At 41.8% G+C, this 17438-nt stretch overlaps 1 protein-coding gene and 1 long non-coding RNA gene across 2 annotated transcripts in view; both read left to right on the plus strand.

Moving 5' to 3' along the window:
• Window positions 1-17438, plus strand: part of PTPN4 (protein tyrosine phosphatase non-receptor type 4) — a 685809-nt gene that overhangs the window by 275439 nt on the left and 392932 nt on the right. The window lies entirely within an intron of this gene.
• LOC115093443 lies at window positions 468-16838 on the plus strand. Its single transcript, XR_003857312.1, has 3 exons — window positions 468-505; window positions 594-672; window positions 16730-16838. It is a non-coding gene; the product is annotated as an uncharacterized LOC115093443 (long non-coding RNA).

Raw genomic sequence — 17438 nt, forward strand, 5'->3', positions numbered from 1 at the left:
ACATAATTAGTGGCTTTTAAAATCTATATTTCTCATACACGGCACACTTATTTGTGTGTATTGCCCTTCTAGTGCGAGGAACCCTTTTAAAATTTGGCCCTTAGTGGATATGTACCTTAGTTTGCATGAAATAAAGGAGCAGGGACAGATTGAAGGAGTGAAAATATGCATGTAGATTGCATTTTAAAATCTCTGCATGTACTTTTCTTCTCCATGAGATTAGGTGCAAACTATTCTGTACCTGTGTTGTGTGTGCTGGCCTTCGTTTTCAAAGGGAAACTCCGCTTGCAGGATTACAAGCCCCGCAGCCAGTTTAAAAATTGCCCTCTCTGTGATTTGACAAACAATGTTTACATATGGTTTGATGATAGAATTGCAAACTTTACTTTCGTTCGTAAAACAGTATTATTTGTTGTTTTCTTTATTTAATAGCATTAACATGCTCTAACTTTTTTCTTACAGAGGTGGCTGGATCCAAACAAACCAATTAGGAAGCAACTGAAAAGTAAGTAAATAGCTAATCTACTTTGTCTAATCTGTGCTAATAAATAACTTGGAAAGAAACTAATTTTAACTAATGTTGTTCATTTTAGGGGGGTCTCCTTACAGTTTGAATTTCAGAGTAAAGTTCTGGGTTGGTGACCCTAATAAGCTACAAGAAGAATATACAAGGTAGGTAGAACTATTGATATACTAAAGGTTTGTACAAAGTTTAACTGTAGGATGCACAAGTAGTTACAACTCTCAATAGCAGTGGTACAACAGCATTGGACTTCCAAGAAGGCTGCATGGAGAGACCATAGTTAAAACTCAAACTTCAGTGAGCATGGGGATGCCAGAATTTGTAAAATAGGCTCACTATCTTGGAGATTATTACAAAATTTGTTAATAAGAAATAGAAACTTTTAGCTTCAGTATTGTTCCTGTAAAAATCAAAGTTGAAGATTGCAAGGTCTTAAATGGCCTGTCATCTGAGATGGTGGAGGTCCTCACTAATGAATTTTGGTTACGTTTGGGACGGATATAGAGGGCACTGGTAGAAAAGGGTTTGAGAGGTCAGGTAAAAGGCATGGATGGAGTAAGTGGCAACTGATGTCTGGTTGCTTATGGGAATGTATATGCACATCCATTCAAAATGGGCAATTCTCAACTGAGCAGACTGGATTGGATCATTTTGTTCTTTATCTGCTTTACTATGAGGTTGATATTAGATAGTAATGACAGCTGAAAAAGATCAAAAGGTCCATCCAATCTGCCCAGCAATTTCTTTGCTCCGTGCAGGTTACCCCCTTGTTTCTGTTATTCAAAAGGGTTTGTCACCCCTCTCACTGGTGACATTTTTCCCTGGTAAGTCATTGCCCAGCTAAAATCTAGCTGGATAAAAGGAGGCAGGACAAGTGGCATTCCAGAGGCATGGCTAAATTTATGTGGCTAGAACCAATATTTAGCACTAATCAGATAAACTTAGCTGGATAAGTCTGGTCAGTAGAATCGCTTTACCTTGCTATATTCAGAGGTAGATTTATCTGGCTAAGTGCCGCTGAATACCTGGATAAAATTACTCAAGTAACTTTCTTGCTCCGTCTCTGTGTTACTGTGCTAGGTATGAGTAGGGCTGAAAAAAAAAAAAAAAAGACCTGGACAACAGATTGCTCAAGTGCCTAAGATTTGGGGCTGTTTCTCTGCTCTGGGCAAAAGAAACTGACATTGAGGTCCTGGCCTCTGCCCAAAAGCTGCCGCCACTGCCAATGCTGGGACCCTTTCCCAGGCCCTGAAAACCACTATTGCCACCAATGAGAGCCTGACCTGGGCTGAGAAGTTCTACTGAACCAAGAAACTGCGGCTACTGCTGGCAAGACCCAAGCCACAACACTTGGGTCTTGCCAACCACTGCCCACATCCCTAAGCCCTATACTAGTGGGCTGAAATGAAGAAAGTGGGGAGGGGGAGAATTCCGGAAGTTGGGTGGGATGGGGAGAGAGTGCTAGGAGGAGAAGATGGAGTAAGTGCCTGAAAGGAATGAAAGAAGAGGGAAAATGTGGGGTACAGGGAGGTAAGATCAAATGAAAACAATGTAAACGTAAAGGAAAATAGCAAAAAAAAAAAAAAAAAGCTAAAAATTAGATACCAAAATAAAGAGCAAAATTAAAATAAGCTTAAAGTAAAAGGCCGAAAAAAGATGAAAAAGTAAGGAAAAATCCCTGGTTCCTAAAACTAAATAAAAAATTAAATAAAAAAACAATAAAACAGTTTTGGCTGGCACCAAAGTTTTTAAAAAATATTTTTCCACCCCTGAATATGAGAAAATTAAAACCCTTGTGTTTCTTGGGGGCAATACTTCTTAATGCTAGTCCAGTTCCATGATGGACCCCTATACTCTCTAAATATACAATGTGTGTGTATACATATGTGTGAGTCATTGTCATCTTTCTTTATTATACTCTACCCTCTGGGGTAGATGGGTATGCAAGATCCCTTTTTGATTTTCACACCCAGTATTCATCCCCTCCTGTTTTCAACTACTAGGTTGCTGAGTAGCTAAGTAGCTACCACAGCAATCTGGCTGTTACCCAAATATCCAGCCTCCTATGTCCCCATCATCTTTCCAGATTGCACCCTGCCACCACCCACCTAATGCACTGATCTGGTCAAGGTCTTGCTATGTCTGTAAACACCTGGGTTTCTTTAAGACTTCTATTAATAATTATGATAAGTCTACCAGACAGATTTCGGTTGCTGATTAATTCTTCCATTCCTTTTTTTTCCTGCTAGGTCAGTCCTTACACTTCAGATTTCCCCTCTCCTCAGCTGCCAAAGACAGAGCACACATCCTTTTCATGACCTCACTTTTGGCCATAAAAGGGGGAGTGGTCACAGGCCGTTGCCAGTAGTCTTTAGTCTCCTGTAGCTGCTAACAAGTATAGGTGGACTTTCAAACCTCTCAGAGCCAGGGTGCAGCCTGGCCTAGTTGAGCCCTTAGCTCCTGGGGCAACAGTTTCTCAGGGCTGCTTTCCCCAGTAGGAGCTACCACCAAGGACCAGAACCTGGTGGATGGGAACCTTAGAGTAGATCCCTGTTTCTCTAGGAATCTGAGGTTCTCTCCTAGTGGGGACCCCACTGCTTAGGGAGTACGGGATCCTAGAGGGACCTGTCCCTTTCAAAAATAAATAAAAAGGAGAAGGTTTAGGTTTCTTTCTCTCTTCCCCCCCCCCTTCCCTGCTTTGCTTCTCTGCTGTTCTTCCCGAGCTTGTATGGGAAGAATAGACAAAAAAAACAGATATGGAGGATTAGGGAAGAGAGGTGTGGCAGGCCAATGATATTGTTAGGTCTGAAGGAGTTCTCTGGCGATAGTGAGTACTTCAGCTAGCATTAGCAGGGGAACCAGGCTGTGTGCAGCGCGCCTCGTATCTTCGTTGGTTCAGCCCCGGAGGGGCACCAGTGCAGCAGGCTATTTGTTCTTTAAAAAAAAAAAAATGAAAATGCTGCATGACTACTGGTGTGCAGCCTGCAGTTCAAGAAAGATCTCCAGTGTTGGCAGCTCCTTTTGCCTGGTATGCGATGGGTGCCTAGGCCCAGTAAAGAAACCCCTCTGGGATGGAAAGGATTGCTGGAAGCTGCCGGCCTGGGAACTGACCCAGCGCCAATCACTCCTACAGGAGAGGAGGAGCTGCTGCCTCCAGGCCAGCCAGTCCTGGTAAGCACCCCTGATGGAAGAGGATGCAGGGGAAGGTTCTGGAGGCAGATGATGTGGCCCTGCACAGGACACTGGGCTGGAAGCTTCAAGGGGCCAGTTGAGAACCTACCTTGCAGGGGGGTTTTTTCGGTGTGTTTGCTGGTAATGTATCAAGCTTTCTGCGCTATGCAAAAACCTGGCCCTGCTTTGATTGAGATCCCCAGACCAGGGCATCAGAAAGACAGAGCAGGGATCCTCAATCTCCAAGGGACTCCCTTGGGACCATACCCTTGTCAACATTCACTGCCACTCTGGATTCCATCGAAGAGTGATAGTCACTTGAAGAATCAGAGCTTCATGTGCTCCCTAGCTTTCTGGAGGAGGGGCAGTGCTTTTCGGAGGAGGAATATTCGTTAATAGTAACATTGTTTTGGAAAGAGGTGATTTCAGTCCTCATCACTAATGTCCAAGTGGCCTTGAAGATTCTAGGCACCAAATCAGAAGACACTTTGGAAGGCTATTCCATCCTTTAGGGAATTAGGAAGCCTTCAAGAACTTTTCTTTTGCATGAAGCCTTAAAGCAGATAGTGTTGGTTGAGTGGAGCACCCTGTGGGGGAGGGGGTTTTGTCTCAGGAGGTGGTAGGGTAATGGGAAAATTGTAGCTTCTCCCTGCAGAAGAAAAGCACAAGCTACTGAAAATCCCAAAGGTTGACTTGCTGGTTTCATTAGTAGCCTAAAGAACCACCATCCCAGTGGAGGGAGGCACAGCTCTAAAGGACCCGCAGGTCAGGAAGATGGAATTGATGCTAAAACAGACCTTCTCCACAGGAGTGATAGCTATTCAGACCTTGGTGTATGGAGGGCTATGTATCCCGGGCAGCCTTATGTTGTATACAGCAGTTGCCTGAGAGTCCAGAAGGACCACATGTCTGGAGTTGGCAGTTGCCTTTTTGGCAGACTCAATGTATAACCTAATTAGGCTATCCTTTAGGTTAATTGTTTCCAGGTTTGCAACTGGGAGACGCTTCTAGCTCTGAAACTGGGTAAGTTTCTCTTTAGAGGGGAAGATTTGGCAAAGATTTGGAAAAATTAATAAAGGATTTGGGTGAATCCAAGACTCAAAGACTCTGAGGATAGAGGCCAGTCAGATGTGCAAAGGCTTTGGCGACAGCATTTGAAGTACTATGAAAGGTAAAATGCTGGCTTTTGTGGCCTCGCAAGTGGCACAGGGTAAATACCAGGCATTTAAGGAGCCTGGCATTTTGAAAGGAGAATCCCCCCCTTGCAGTTGCAGGAAGTAATTCACCTTCACAGTGATATTCAGTGGATCCCTCAGGCGATGATACTGGTAGGCGGACAGCTGTCATGAGTAATACACAGAGTGGACTTAGATTACTACAAACCAGTGGGTACTCACCCGAGTGTATCTCCCTGTACCAAATGCTTTTATGATTTCCTCCTGCATGTTGCAGATCAAAAGGGAAGCAGTGAGAGTGACACTTCAAAGATTACTGGACTTGGAGGTCATAACCCCAGTATTTCCCAAGGAGAGAGGGCAAGGAACTTAATTTATTTTGCAGTCCCAAAGTAGGACTACATCCTAGATCTAAAAGGGGAGGAGAAAGCATGAGGGGATACTCAGTTGAGCAGAGAAGAGCTTGCCCCAGTTGTCGATATCTCCCATTGCAGGAAACGAAAATGTTCCAACAGACTTCCTGGGCAGAAACCAGCTGGACCCAGGAGAATGAAAGCCCAGCCAGGAGTCCTTTTAGAAGATAGTGGAACAATAGGATCTGCTGGCGATACCAAAGCAGATAGGTTCTTTGATTAGCAGAAAGCGGCAGGATTCAGTGGACTAGATCAGCGCTTCTCAACCGGTGTGTCGCGACACACCAATGTGTCACCAAGCACCAGCTGGTGTGTCGCGGCTCCCAGTCTCCCACAGCCCCAGTTATACTTCCCTTTATCTTTTTCCTGCTCCCATGGGCCAATTGGAAACCACCTCCATTCTTCCTGCTCCCATGGGCCAATCAGAATCCTCCTTCCTTCTTCCTGCTAGTGGGAGGAGGAATCCTCTGATTGGCTGGTGGGGCAGAAAGAAGGGGGGCATCTCAAAACCCGGGGGTGGGGTGGTTTGAGGGGGGCTGGAAGAAGTGGCAGTGTCCAGACCCGTGGCGGCAAAGAAGCCCGACCCTGTGGCCGCCACGGGCTGGAAGTCCTGAAATTAAACACAGTGGCGAGCCATAAAGAAAAGAGGCCAGCCGTGCTAGGAACCGCGATAGAATAGGGATTCCCCAAAGCGGCAGTGAGTCGCAAGCACGAAGAGGCCAGTTGCTCCGGGGATCCCCCCCCCCCCCATGCAACAGTGAGCGCGGTAGAACAGTGTTTAAAGTAAAAGTGGCACTCAGCCATGCTGATTACAGATGGGGCAATTGGAGCTCCCAGCGGCCATAAAAGCAGGCAGATTTGGGGCCGTGGGAGCCTAGGGATATCCCGACAGCCAGAAGAAAGGCTTGAGTGCTGTGGCATATTTTTATAAAATAAATGTTTGCTGCTTCAGTGCGGCTGAGAAGGCAGCGGCAGCACTGGGAAATCTGCCACTGAGAGAGAGAGAGAGAAGACTAGGCAGGGTGGTGTCTGGTGTCTGTCTGTGAGACAGAGACTGGTCGTAGGGTTTAATTGGGGGGTGTGTGTGTGTGTGTGAGACAGACTGGTCGTAGGGTTTAATTGGGGGGGGGGGGGTGTGACTTGTGGGCCCTAAAGAAGAGGACCGTAAGGACAGAGCTTCAGCAGCCGCTGCTGCACCTGGTATGTGCTTTCAAGGGAAAGAAGTAGGAGAGTTGCTGGAGAGGGTAAGTAAAGGTGGCATTTTAAGTTTATTTTTCTTGATTGACTGCCATTTTAATTGAGTATTATGTGATGTCTGCTGTTTTGAAATATTTTGATATTTGGACAATTTTTAATAATTTTTATGAGTTTTAATTGATGTCATTCTGTTCAGCTGTTTTGAAACATTTATTAATATAGTTTTACAGTTATTTCTGTATGGGGATCTATAGCAGCTTGGTTTGTTCTGTTTTCCTAATAGGATGTGTATTAGTGTTTAGGACCTGATTTAATATTTGTAGTGTTGCCTTTTCATAGATAGGGTTGTTATGTGTTCCATAATGCAGGTGTAATTTTGTACAGTGTGTCACACATGTGAGAACCATCTGCCAGGTGTGTCCCGGTCGAAAAAAGGTTGAGAACCACTGGATTAGATGCCTTAATCCAGCTTTGGCCAAAGGACAGGCTCCTGTATGTATCTCTACCCTGGCCCCTGATAGGCAAAGTGATGATGAGGATAGAGGATCACCTCTCAGAGGTGATACTGGTAGTTCTAGATTGGCAAAGAAGACCTTGATATGCAGACTTAATAAGACTTCTAGTGAGGATCCCACTACAACTCCCCAGAAAATAGGAATTGCTGTAGCAAAGTTCAATACCAATGGAATACCCATTTCCATTTTATCATACGGCCTGACCCTTGAAACTGCTGAAAGGCAGAGGTTATTCCCAGGCAGTCGTGACAAACATGCTGAAAGCATAAAAAAGTTCAACCTTATCAGCCTATATTCAAGTTTGGAGGCTATTTGAAGCTTACTGCCGGGAGTATAAGACTTCCCCATGAAAGTTGGACATCCCATGAACCTAGAGGCTTAGCACTTAATTCACTGAGGGTGCAAGGGATGCATCAAAGGTACCCAGGTATCCACACACCTGGATGTAGTGCGGTTTTTTTTTTAAAAGGAATGAAGCATATATGTCCATCCTCCAATTCTTCCTCAGTGGGATCTCAACCTGGTTCTCAAAGCAATAGTAGGAGCTTCCTGTGTACTCTTGAAGCAAGCATCCATTAAGGATCTGTTATTAAAAACTACATTTTCGGTGATGATCTGCTCCGCAGATTTATTTTGGAACCATATTTAGTAATTTATACTTATTCAGTCAGCTTCTGAACAGTGCCCTCATTCCTTCCAAATTTAATGTTTCTCTTCCACCTAAATCAGACTGTGTCTCTGCCAGCCTTAAAGGAATATAGGGATAAGGATGAAAGACTGCATCTTCTGGATGTGCATCAGGTTCTAAGATAACTAAAGATGATTAACCCCCTCAGGAAATCTGATAGTTGATTCATTCTGTTTGGTGAACAACGAAATGGAGAAACAGCCTCCAAGACCATGCTAACTAGATGGATCAAAGAAGCAATTGCCTCAGCCTATATACTCGATGGATAGGCAAGTACTAGTGATGCTCCATGCATGCTCTACAGGGGTGCAGGCGTCATCCTGGGCAGAAGAATCATGTCTTCCCAGGCAAAATTTGCAGGGCTACCAACTGGTCATCCCTGCACTCATTTTCCAAACATTATAGGCTGGACATACAAGCTAAGGAGGACATTATCTTTGACTTAGGGCTATCTTAAAACCCCATCTTCCTCCCACCCAGCCAGGGGGTAGCTTTTTGTAACTTTCATGTGCAAGAACTGGGCTAGCAGTAGGAAAATGAAGGTAGTAATGTTCTTTCCTGATAATTTTCCTTGAGTCCTTCTAGACCAATTCAGGCCCCACCCAGGAATACAGGGGCTACAAGCAGAGATGCCTGAGGGAATCTGGCTTTCTCTCTCTTACTCTTTTCTTTCCCCTCTCTCCCCTTCCCCAAGAGGGAGAATAACCTCAAGGGATGGGAAAAAAAAGAATAAGAAAGGAAGTAAAGGGGGGTAAGAAGGGGTTTCTTGTCCAGTTGCTTTGACAGTAGGCTATTGGCAAGGACAGACAACCACTCCCTTTTTATGGCAGAGTGAGGTCATGAAAAGGGTGTGTCATTTGTCTTCAGTAGCTGAGGAGTGAGCATATCCCAAGATCTAGCAGGATTCAAGGATTTATCAAGTAAGAACATTTTATCTTATCTTTTCACTTTTTTTTTTAAAGCTAAGGGGATCTTCTGTGCTTTCTTGAAGTCAGTTACGTTTTAGCATTCAACATCCACTCCAGGAGAAAATTCCATACATTCACCACCCTTTCCATGAAAAATATTCCCTAACATTGATGCTGTGTATACCGTTAGACTTTCATATCACAACCCCTTGAGGATTCAACTTTACTGACCATTCATTCATCTTTGATAAACATTGAATATTCAGTAGATTATATGCATCCAAAAGGGGGCAATATGATAGACATTGAAATATCTCCAAGGCACAGAAGGAGGCCCTCTCAACAGAGGAGGCTCTGGAATGAGGGTTCATAGAATGAAAATGAAAAACGGTAGACTCAGGAGTAATTTAAGGTAAAATGTCTTTACAGAAAGGGTGATGGATGCATGGAACAGCGCCTCAGTTGAGTTGGTGCAGATAAGGACATTATCTGAATTCAAGAAAGCATAGGACAAGCACTGGGGATCTCTGAGGGGGGTTGGCAAGGACTGTAGACCTAAGCAGTTGATGTGGCTGGACAGATTAGATAGGCTGTATGGACTATTTCTGCCATCATGTTTGTTTCTAAACTCAAAGGAATAGTTTGGAATTTACAGAAGAGTAGTTGTATTGAGACTTTGAGTAGGTCCTTAAATTAGATATTACTCTGCTTTCTTGGTGAGGCTACATAACACTTGTGGCAATGTAGCAGTTCACATAGGAGACTTGATGGTGACTTCAATAAGGGAGTTAGAAGTGATGTGCTTAACCCCTGATAAATCCAACATATACTTTCCTTTTAAGGGACTTGGGATAATTACATGTAGTAGCAGCTATTTGGCACCTACGGCCAAATGAAAAAATTCGCCCTTATCCTGTGCACCACCACAATGCCACCAGCTGGGAGAGACTGTTTACATGGAGGGGCTTTAATTTCTATTTTGACCCAGCAGTTTCCTCCTCCTTTGTGCTTCCAGCTCAATCGGAACCAGTACGGGGATCCTGAAACCATGAGCTTTATTTATAAAAATGTATAACTCACTCTATCTAGAATTCTAGACATACATATTAAAACAGAGCCATCAAAAAATTCACAAACAAAAATATTTATGCATCAAATATTGCTCACCATATTTAAATTAGTTAGATTTCCCATGTTGAAATAATGAGCATGCAAATTATTTGTATCTATAGCTTATGAATAGATGAGGGGATTCAGTATGATCAGACGTATCCATTGTACACAATTTAAGAGGCTGGGAAACTGCCCACGAAGATTCTTTTTGAAAATCTGGGGGCCAGCCAGAATCAGGAGTACTTGCACAGCCACAGACTTTGTACCTGCTTTGTAGCAAATACAAAGTCAACACCATAATGCACATACTGGAATTTCAAAATGAAATCCCACCATGTTGCTTGTCAGCTCCACTCTCCCCCTTTACAGTCTTACCCTCCTCACATACAATTAAAAATTATGCATAAGATTTTATATGAAATCATTCAAAGTACAGTCTTCTGAGACAAAATCTCTTACAACATGTATATTATATTTTCCAGTCGATAGCAGGGCTGAATTAGCCATGCTGTCCTGGGACTGTCAGTCTTGCGTCGGAGGCGGAGCTTCTCAAAGCTGATACAGAGCTTTGCTCTGTGCGACTGCACGAAAGTTCCCGCGCAGAAAACAGCTTCTCCTCAGTCTGTCTTTTCCATGAGCGGGAACACACGCGGAGCCACGACTCTCTTCAGACTAGTCAAAAAAATAGAAAAAATAATTACTGAAAAATTCTCCACTTCGTTCCACAAACATTGGCAAGAAGATATGCCGCGGCCATCCAGCTTTAAACCATGCGCTTGTGGGAAAATAATGTCCATAACTGATGGACATGAGGCCTACTATCAGTGCTTAGGCCCGAATCACGACCAAACAATATGTATATATTGTGGTCGAATGTCACCGCGAGCGAGACGCCAGAGAGCGGAAAAAATTAAGACTAAAAAGCCACCCCGTCGGAAGCTCACTCCTTCCCTGGTCCGAGGTCGAAGCATGCGCAGACCATTCGAATGGCTGCGTCGCTGGAACCGAACACCACTGAGAAACAAAAAGTTTCATCAAAACAGAATTTTGCCAAACAGACTTTATTTAATTGGCTAACAGATTGTATCTTTCTGTTAGCCCAATAGATTCAGGCATGCCTGGGCATATGTCAAGGTTCACTTTGTTCAAGCAACAGCAGCATCAGTGGCTCAATTGCAATCAGTCTCTATGGAGGAGAACTGCAAAGCTGTGACGTGGCATTTTTTCCACACATTAGCATCTCATTATTGTTTGGATAGGGATGGATGATGTGACAGTAAGTTTGGCTAGTCTGTCCTGTGGAATTTTTTCGAGGTGTAGAACCCAACTCCATACCCTACTAGGGCCTGCTGTTTTTTTATTTCAGGCTAAATCTCGTAGGGTAAGTATAAAATGGAAAAAAGACTTGTTGCACCCGTCGGCACGTGTTATTGTTTCCCCCTTTTTCGTTCAAAGCAATCTGTAGCTAGGGATTCCCATGTTTGAGGACTGCCATCTTGCTTGTCCTCAGAGAAAGGCAGAGTTGCTTACCCGTAATAGGTGTTCTCTGAAGACAACAGGATGTCAGTCCTCACAAAAGCTTCCACCTCCTCTTGGAGTTGCTTCATTTGTATAGCTAAGGACAAGACTGAAGGGGCCCCCGCATGGATGTGTGGTATGTTAGCATGCATAGGCATACTCAGTGATGCACAATCGAAGTTCTAGAAACTTTGAAGTCAAATTGCCATTCTGGGCTCCATTGGATAATTTCACCCATATGCGATGAATGACATCCTGCTGTCCTCAGAGAACATCCATTACAATTAAGCAACTCTGCTTTATTCTCTATTCATTTCTGAATAATTCCTAACATTTGATTTTTTGATCACTGTCCCACCACAGCTGAGGATTTCAATATATTTTGAATAATTTCCTTAAATTCAAAACTAAGCAATATATATATATAATTAGGATTATTTTTCCTCATGTGCATTACTTTGTACTTACTGGTCCACATTAAATTTAATCTGCCATTTACATGCCCACTTTCCCAGTCTGGTGAGCTCCTTTTGCAGTTCCTCAGTCTGCTTGTGTTTTAACTACTTTAAATATTTTTGTGTCATCTGGAAATTTGATTACTTCACTCGTTCCTTTTTCCATATCACTAAGGACTAAAGTTAAACACCACCAGGAATGGACCTTCTAGGGAGCAGAAAAAAAAAAGCTTTTTTCTGGTTTCAGGAGGTGTTCTGTAACAAATGCATGAATAGTAACATATTTGATTTTTGTTGAGTACTTGTTTCTTCATAGAAAATAAATCTAATGAGAAATAGAGAGGTAAGGGTTCTACCTGGATTGTGGAAGATAGATGGATCCCACTAGTACAGGATCAATGTACCTGGTGAAGGGGCAGATTGAAAAGGTGAGTTGAAACAACTGGATGTCAGATGATAAGATGGCTGAGCAGGAGGAGATGAGATCTCCAAAGAGATTAGGATATTGTAAAATCTTAGATTCCTATACAGTAAACTGTACCAATATGATTTACAAGGCAGACAATGTTTTTAAAAGTTCTATCCATAATGGCTTCTTTCCTGATGAGAAAAAGAAAGAACACTAGATTTCTTAGTCCTTATTCTTTGCAACTTCAGAGTCTATTCAGAGAGAAATCTCCAGTATACAGAAGTTCTCAGAAATTCACGGAAACAGGGATTTGGTGGTGGTGTCAGTCCTGGCATTAAGAGGTAAAGGAGCCTGAGAAGAGATCAGATCCGTTCTAGAAATGCCATCCAGATCCAAGGTGTCTGTTCTGATTTACCTTTTGGTAAAGGAGATAAGAATATAATAGATAAGGAATGATAAGAGAGCCATTCTGATGTCTTTCCAAACTACCAAAGGAAGAGAGACCATTTGGGCTCAGACCCTATGATGAACAATGTATGGAAATAACTTTAAAAATAGTTTACAAGCTTAGTGGAGCCATATTACAGACTACAGTGTGTGTGTATATGCCCAAAGTGATTGTGAAATGCCCTAAGAGCTGAAAAGAGAGGACCTGATGACAGGAATGACAGATGCTGGTCAGACACTCCTGTGGCCTGATACAGTTAGCAGTCAAATTCCTATTGGTCATGCCATGTGACACCTTAATGTCAGTGAAGGTGATGACATGTGGGAGGTCTGGATATGGCAGTGATTGGTTGACTTTTTTTTCCTAAAGGTGTGCTTGATGGGATTACCACTTCAAAGTAAATATCTATTTGACCTGCATCTGGTTAAGATCATAAAAGATTTGGCAGAGAGTAAGATGACTTGCCTGTTAGAGGAAAGAGTGTCTTGGACATGCTTTCTTTATAATCCTTTCAGAGGGACTACAGAAAGAAGTACAGTTTCAAATCTTACCAGGAACTCTCAGCATTGTGGCTACTACTGCAGTTATTTCTATAACACTACTTAGTGTGTGTAGCACTGTACAATATACCTAAATGATGAGTCCTGCTTCATGGAACTTGCAGTTTAGTCAGGAAACATATACATGACAAACAAGAAGCTACAAGAAATTGTACTTATTCATTGAAAAATAGTTAAAAATGACTAAAATCAAGGAGAGCCAGGGTTTTAAGATCTAAAAGCAGTCTCAAAATTGGGGTTTTAGGCTGGATTTGAATATGGCCAGAGAAGACGCATTCTTAAGAACATATAGAGAGGTAATGGTAACCTCAAACAGATAATACAAACAAGAAAAGGGAAATCCAACAAAGTACAAAACTCTCATATGGTCAGTAGAAAATACATTTTGAAATTGATTGAAAAGGTGTCAGCAAGCCTGGCGATCTGTCCTGCTAACTCAGGCAAGGACCGTCGGGACAATTCGATCATCCACCTTTATCTAAGGTCCAAAACAAAAAAATATTTTCTGAGTATTTTTTTAGCAGTTAAAAATCACAGCAGTCTACATTGATAGTCACTGAGCCCAACACGGCCAGTGTTTTGCTGTAGCCAGCTTCTTCAGGGGTTAACTCTGCAATTTGTAGTCCATCAAAAAAGACTGTTGTCTGTAACATAACCATACATAAGAATTAATAATCTATCAGGAAATGAATTAAGAAAGTACTTATCTACAGGCCAGAATTTTCATTCATACCAGACCAACGGTTTGAAACAGATGTTAAGCGGGCAGCAGAAGGATTCAATGTCCTTTTAAGTGTCAGGAATGACGTATCACGTCCCAGACTGCAGATCACCTGAACAATGGAACATAGGTGAATATCATGAAGTCAGCTCAAAGCATAAAGGATCATCCCAAAAAACAGACAATCTAATTTGTAGATCTAATTTGTAGATCCATTGTTGCTGTAACCACAGAAACTGATGATTTAAATAACCTCCACGTGAGTGTGGAAACACTTGATCGATGACAGAAAATATATAACTCATCAAAAGAATGGTGCATTTCTTCACAATGAGCTACCAGTGGTGCATTCTGCTGACTTTGTGCTAGACAAGAGCGATGTTTGATCATACGTGTCTTAATCATACTCGCTGTTTTGCTCACATAAATTTTTTTACAGAATCAGGTAGATCACAGCTGATGACACATGAAGCTGAATATTTTAGAGATACTGAAATTAGCTGAAGTTATCGACAAGCATGTAATTGTCATAGAAATGTGACTGACCAAGCAGTTGCCTCATGGTTGATGTAGACCAGTGGAACAAGTTACATCCTGACTTGACTGTGGAGAGAATTCAGAATGCTCAAGCAAGTCTCTAAGATTATTGCCTCTTGTAAGGCAGTTCTGGGAAGTTTATGAAATACATCATGAATTTGTAGAATCTGCCAATTTTGTAGAATGGAGGTGCAAATAGGATGTGCCTGTGGAGAAAACGGAAGCACACAAGTGCAACTTGATGAACTCTGATATCCAGGATTGGAACAGCCATTCACTGTGGCTGAAGTGAGCTCTCAAAAAGGCTTTTCTGATATATAGTCTTGGATATCCTCTTGCTAGAAATCTATCAAGTAGAGATTTTTCTTAGTTTAAACTCGCTGGTAGAAGAACACATGCTGCAAAGCCTCAAAAGCTGACTTAAAGGTAATTCTTTTAAAACACTAGGATTACTGCTGGAAAAATTCAAGAGAGTATTGGAACTGACTGGTTTATGATATGAGGTGGTATGCCCAAAGAGCATCTTCCATATCAGTATATCCCAAAAAAAGTCTGATGAGCATGTTTATTACCTATAAACTTCAGATTGCAATTCAGAGAATTTAGCCAGCATAGAAAATTATCAAAAATTGCACCTGATCCCTTCCATTGAACAAAAATGTCATCAATGAACATTATCACTCTTAAGAGACCAACCAAATCCACTAATATCCTTCACAATCTCAAGACGCAAAGAAATAAGATGGAACGAAAATTAGTTATTCACTTATTTATGACCATCATACTAGGCTTCATCGTATAGTATTTAAACTTCAAGACTCAGCCTTACTCATAATCATCGGTCATGTGTATCCAGTGATCCAATGTCCCCACTATTATATTCAGTATATTTTTTGAGACTCTTTTTTTCATACATAGTCTATAATCAAAACTTTTTCTTTCTTTTTTTTTTTAGCTTGTAACCCTCTATTGTAATCCACATGCTATCAGAATATAATGTGCACTTATCTTCAAACCCAGATCGTCCTTGAACATGTAGGAATCAATCAACATGGTATAACAGTATCAGAGTTCCATAGCATTGCCAATGCCCGACACGGGACAGTGTTTCGGACACTCATCATTTTTCAAGGGCTCAGTATCTGCGTCTGTAAAAACCCAAATCATAATTGCATTCTTTTTACCTTCAATGTATTGACAAAATAACCCAGGCATACTTATACAAATCTTTCTGCAGGCACTAACAAGGCTCGTACTTACTATTGGTGCATTTTCTCCACTATATCATGGCTGCTCAGCGAGCTTTTTCCGGTCCTCAATAATCTCATGTTCTCAGTGAGGGGAATGACATATATTTCGCAAGGATATATTTAAATTAGGTTCCGGGGGGAACCCACATACCAAGAAACCAGTTCTAATAGTGAACTCGTACCTGAAACTATGGGGCATCCCGGGGGTCTACCAGCCTCTTGTGAATCTTAGACAATGTATAGAATACAGGTGTAACTGGATCTGTTCTTACTCGAAAGAATGCCTCTTTAGATATAAAAAAACCAATTTCACGAGCAGACATTACTAGACTAGAAGTTTCTTCTCATAGGGCTGGATTGGATTAGTTGGCAACACTTTATAAAAATGAGTGTCACTAAGGTGGCAACAAATCTTACTCTCATACTGCTGACGATCAAGTAGTACCACTTTGCCACCTTTGTCGGCTGGTTTTATTATCAATTGGAGAGCTTTTTGTAATTCACGCAATGCCTCAGATTCCTGCCAATTGAAGTTACAGTTATGATTACGTGGACAATTGCTAGCGGCTTCCTGGATATCTCGGAGGACGAGCTGATGGAAGGTCTTAATAACAGCATCTTTGACACCCGGATAAATCTGAACTGATGGATTACTTAAAACTGAAGGATAACTTCAGCTAAGTTCAGTATCTCTTTAACATATTCAACTTCATGTCTGTAATCAGTTGTGGTCTACCTAATTGAGTGTCCATGTAAATAAAAAAAAAAATGTATGTGGGCAAAACAGCGCATATGATTAAGACAGGTATGATTGAACATTGCTCTTTTCTAGCACACAGTCTGCAGAATGCACCACTGGTAGCTCATTGTGAAGAAACGCACCATTTCTTTTAGTTACGTTTTTGTGTCATCGATCAAGTGTTTCCACACTAGCATGGAGGTGACTTAAATCATCAGTTGCTGCAATTAGAGCAACAATGGATCTACAAATTACAGTCTTTTGGTCCTGATAGATTGAATGCTTATTTAGATGTGAGTGTGTTTTTTTTGTTTTGTTTTTTTTTTTAGATGATCCTTTATGCTTTGAGCTGACGTCAAGATATTCACTTATGTTCCATCGTTCTTCAGGTGATCCTCCATCTGGGGCGTTTTATGTCATTCCTGACATTTAAAAGGACATTGAATCCCTCTGCTGCCTGCTTTACATCTTTTTGAGACTGACTGTCCAGTATGAATGAAAAATTCTGGCCTGCAGATAAGTACTTTCTTAATTCATTTCCTGATAGATTATTAATTCTTATGTATGGTTATGTTACAGACAACAGTCTTTTTGATGGATTACCAATTGCAGAGTTAACCCCTGAAGAAGCTGGCTACAGTGAAACATTGGTCCATTTGGGCTTGATGATTGTTGTGATTTTAATTTTCTAAAAAAATTCTCAAATATTTTTTGTTTTGGACATTAGATAAAGGTGGATGATCAAACTGTCCGGATGGTCCTTGCCTGAGATAGCAGGACAGATTACTCATGCTTGCTGACACCTTTTCAAGCAATTTCAAAATTTATTTTCTGCTGACCGTTTGAGTTTCGTTCTTTGTTGGGTTCCCCTTTTTTTTTTGTTTGTTCAGAGAAGGAGCCTGAGACACCAACCTATTGTCCTTTTAGAATTGAGGAAATGGGAAGCAAGCAGAACCAGAAAACTTCATTTCAAACAGCTTTCCTGACACTCATACTGTGAAAAAGGAGCTGGGGTAGGCCAGATTTAAGATGTCGTCGCCCATAGGCAGGACATGTATTTTCTCCTCCCTCTTCCCCTGGAAAGGAGAGAGCAACAGG

The sequence above is a fragment of the Rhinatrema bivittatum genome, chromosome 6, assembly GCF_901001135.1.
Source record: "Rhinatrema bivittatum chromosome 6, aRhiBiv1.1, whole genome shotgun sequence".
Classification (NCBI taxonomy): Eukaryota; Metazoa; Chordata; class Amphibia; order Gymnophiona; family Rhinatrematidae; genus Rhinatrema; species Rhinatrema bivittatum.